Source organism: Podarcis vaucheri (assembly GCF_965113315.1).
Source record: "Podarcis vaucheri genome assembly, chromosome: 1".
Taxonomy (NCBI): domain Eukaryota; kingdom Metazoa; phylum Chordata; class Lepidosauria; order Squamata; family Lacertidae; genus Podarcis; species Podarcis vaucheri.
Genome location: NC_138759.1, coordinates 72,842,933 through 72,847,129, shown reverse-complemented (window position 1 = coordinate 72,847,129; position 4,197 = coordinate 72,842,933). Strand labels below are relative to the sequence as shown.

The 4,197-nt window shown below is 52.1% G+C and overlaps 1 long non-coding RNA gene across 1 annotated transcript; it reads left to right on the top strand.

Moving 5' to 3' along the window:
• Positions 1 to 738: 738 nt before the first annotated feature.
• On the top strand, positions 739 to 3,830 carry LOC309527766. The gene is made up of 3 exons (XR_014217343.1): positions 739 to 850; positions 2,692 to 2,847; positions 3,576 to 3,830. It is a non-coding gene; the product is annotated as an uncharacterized lncRNA (long non-coding RNA).
• Positions 3,831 to 4,197: the final 367 nt, after the last annotated feature.

Sequence of the window (4,197 nt, the reverse complement as noted above, 5' to 3'; positions counted from 1 at the left end):
GTGGCAGCGGACAGGCCGTCAGACCACACGCACGCCAACCCCCCTCCTCCCGCCCGCCGGGGTGTGTGCCTGTTCCCGGCTTGAAGTGGTCACGTTCCGCCCGGCAAGTCTCCAGCTGCTCGGCGGAGCCGCGGGCACTTGGAGGGCCAAGCGCCGCGTCCGCAGCGGAGGTGGAGGAGGAGCGGCGGGGGGCGAGGAGCGACAAGAGGCGAATCCATCACTCTCCAGGGGACTCTTAGTCATGGCCTGGCCGCCACCGAGTCGTGCCTGGCGCGGGGACACCTGCTCCTCCCGGCAGGATGTTTGGGTTCCCGGGAGGCGCTAGACATAACAATAACAAGCCACCTTCGCAAGGAAGCCGGAGGGGGAGGGGTGTGTGTACTTTTCCCCTTCGAGGGGTGTCCTTTTTCTCTCGAGAGGGAAATCTCGTAATCCGCGGGAGATCCGTCTCTCATCGGAAGCCGGATAGGGACAGATCGCCCCGTCTCCTCTTTGCGCCTACACAGCAAAGCTTGCGTGGCAGCTTCACTGGAGAATCAAACTGCGTTTCCTCCCCCCCCCCACCCCCGCCCCCTGTAGGATTAAGAGGATTCCTCGTTTATCAATCTTCCTTTGGCAGCAAGAGAAGTCCCGGCTCCGGCTCGAATTTGCCACGGGCACGTGGGGGCGGGGCCTAAAGAGGGCGGGGGAGGGGAGGTTGTGGGGTAGCTTGTTTGCAATAGCTAAAGTCCAGAGCACGTCCGAGTTCTCTCTCCCTCGTCTTTCTTAAAAGCTTAGCAGGGGCTCCCCGGTGCCCTCGGGGCCAACGCGGGTCTCTCTCTGCTTGGCGCCAGGATGATCCCACGTGCAGGTGAACCTGGGATCGGGGAAAGGGGGCGCGCAGGCGGCTTTAGAGGCGCCAGGGAGGCGGCTGGTGCTCAAACAGCCCGGTGTCTGCTTAGATTCCTGAGCTCTCTAGACACCTTTCCCTGCCTTTCAATGCTTTGCGTTCTCCTTTGTGGCTGGGGGAGCCGATACAGGCTGGGCAGCAGCAGATAGCGAAGGTGTGGGGCAAGGGTCGCCCCTGAGCATCAATCTAAAATAGGGTGGGGGGCGTGGAGGGAGACTTTCTCCACAGCCACCCCTGCCTCCTGCCACGATATTTCTCTCCTCCCAGTCCAGACCCAGCCAGGCAATTTCTTTTCCAGAGGGTGATGACCAGAAGGACATTCAAAGAGTAATGCTGGATCCGGCCAGCGGCCCTTCGAGTAATGCATCCTGGTCTCCCAGGGGCCAAGCTGGATGCCCATGGGAAAGCCGTGTGCCGGACCCCAGAGCGCTCTCCCCTCCTGGGGGCCAAGGGATGGATGGGGAAAGGCAAATGGCGAGCGCGAAAAAAATCTGTGGCCGCCACAGCCCTGCCAAAGAGGATGTGGAAATGCCCTCCTCCTGGAGAAAGCGAAGGACTGAGCCCCTCTGCCGCTATTCAGACGTGTTTCCAAAGCGAGTGCCACTCTTAACAGGAGAGCGGATCCTATTCTCCTGTTAATTTTCTCACCGGCGGCCGATACGAAACCAGCCGTGAAAAAGCAAAGAGAAATTCCAATGGATACATTTTTATTTTAAAAGAAAAGAATGCTTTTAGGTTTAGAGCAAGACCAGATTGGGGGTGGGAAAGATGAAACATCACACCTGTAACGTTATGGTCCTGAGCATTTCCTTCTCTGCAATGTATGGCACCGAGTAGGCGCTCAGTCCTCTGCTTGGGAACGAATTAGTGAAGCGGTTTCTAGCGGAAATTGCTAGATGTCCAGCCGTTAGAATAAAGAAGAGCGCGCCCCGTATTTACTCCTGAGTAGTCACATTGGAAACGAGGGTTATGATCGTCGAAGGCTGCGAGTACAATTTCTTGGGGGTTAAGTCTGCCCATTATGCCCAATTTCTTGGGGATCGCGCTGCCCATTATGTAGGCGATCACTTGAGGCACGCTTTTTTGAGAGAAGTCTCATTGAGCAGTGAGGTCTACCTCTGAGCAAACACGCGCGTTTCCCAATTCATTGGATTTGGAAATAGGAAGGAAACAAACATTTGGAACCTGTGGGGTCCGCCTGGAAAGACTAATAAAACCGAAGTCTCCAGTTAGCAAAATGTAAACAGAGAATATTTTAAAAGCTCTATATGAGAGCCCCCAATTTCGGGGGCTCCGGTGCCTTTAAAACTTGATTGACAAACAGAAACCCAGCAGGTTAATACTTCCCACCATTTCATGTGCTCAGCTTCAATATGCAAACTTGCCTGGCTGTTTCTGGCCAAAGGAATTCGGTCCTTTGATCTCTTACGTCACAGCGCAACCCTAGCGCTGTTTACTCAGAAGCGTGTCCTGTTGAATCCAGTGCGGGATTACTCCCCAGGCGTGTGGGGCTAGGACTGCAGCCTAAACTGGCAAAGTAAATATGGTGAAGGATCGCAGCTCAGTGGCACAGCATCTCCTTGGCATGCGGAAGGTCCCAGGTTCAGCCCATAGCGGCAGCCAAAAGACACTCCTCGCATGAAACGCTGCTGCTTGTCCGTGTAGAGAAAACTATGCTGAATGGACCGTTGTGCTGCTGTGTGCAATCATCTGGCAGTTCCCACGTTGAAGGTCTGAGGGCTGCAGGCACAGCAGAATCACAGGAAACTTTAACTCACGTATATCCCTTTCCTCTCTTAAAGGGGGTTTATTTCTTCTTCCATTCATTCATCCGTCTCGTCTGAATCAACAAACACCCTCTGTTTAGACACGGGATTCAATATCCCCGGACGAAGCTCAGAGCAAGCAGAAAGTAGTCGGATGCTGACCAATCCAGGATCTGCCTGATTTCCTATAATGTATTTGATTTTCAGGCACCGGATCAACAGCCCCGACGTGGGTAAAGCTGCTGTTTAGAATTCCACCTAAAATGTCCAAAGGAGCGTCAAATTTGATCTCAGGGAGTGGTTGGAAGGTGAAGGGGTCCAGAGACAACCCCCTAAATCTCTGGCGTGCACAGGGTCAAAGCAGTAGTAAGGAGTTGCAGTTGTCTTGGGGAGGGGGGGGGGACACAGGATTGCTGGGTCTGAAAGAAACGTTAAAGCAATCTCGTTAGGTGCCCTTTTCACAGAATCGTAGAAGTGGAAGGAATTCCCCAGGGTCATCTAGTCCAACCGCCTGCAATGCAGGAATTTTGACACACACACACACACACTTTAAGGAAGGAGGGTGGGGGAATTGGGGGAAGAACAACTTGTGTGCTTGCTATTGAAAGAATCTGTGGGACACTCCTCAAACCAAGATGCTCTTGAGCCACAATGGTTGAGAACTGCTGGATCCTTGTGAGGGTGACCAGTCCTCAGAAAGGAGCAGCAATGCCTAGTGGTTTAATGGGATGGGGATGTTACAGATGCCTTTGGTAGTGTGGCTAGTTGTTCAGCAAGTGATGGACCTGGGGGCTGAGGTCTAGGGCCTCACAGGACAGCCCAAGGGACCACCCAGCCAGCGGGATATGATGGAAGCAGCTGCAAACAGGCCCTGCTTGCCACAGCATCTTTCCTTTCCCCTTTTTCTTTTAAACTTGCAGGGAGGACATGGCCAGCTGGACATGCATGTGGCCCTCCTCCAGATGTTGCTGAACTACAAAAACAAATTTAGACAAGACTTATAAAATATATTGAAATAAACAGGGTTTGGAGTCTTTCAAAACTTGGTTCAGAATGTCTCACCAAAAAACGAATTCCCCCATGATTCACTGCCATTAAGAAAATTAGTGTCACTGTGGGCTCATTCTAGCTTAATACCTCTGGGACAAGTGAACTGTTCCTTCAGCCAACACTTTTTTCCCTAAAAACTGAAAGAGTTAAAGAAGCCAGCTATCTTTTATAGCAACTGGCTGCTTTGCAATCAAAATGAGTCAAGGAGCATGCGGATGCTCTGGGTTAATCCCAATTTCCTGCTCAGCCACAGCCAAGAAATGTTTTGGGCCAACTCTGATGACATCAGTTAGGGCAGATCTACTCCACAAATTTAAAGCATATCTAATGCATATTTAAAGCACATGCTTTATCCCAAATAAACGTGGTAACTGTAGTTTGTTAAGGGCTCTGTGAACTGTAGTTCTGTGAGTTGGAAACCACAGTTCCCAAGATCCTTGGGGTGGGGGATCATGTGCTTTAAATGTATGGTGTGGATCTGCCCTTAGTCTG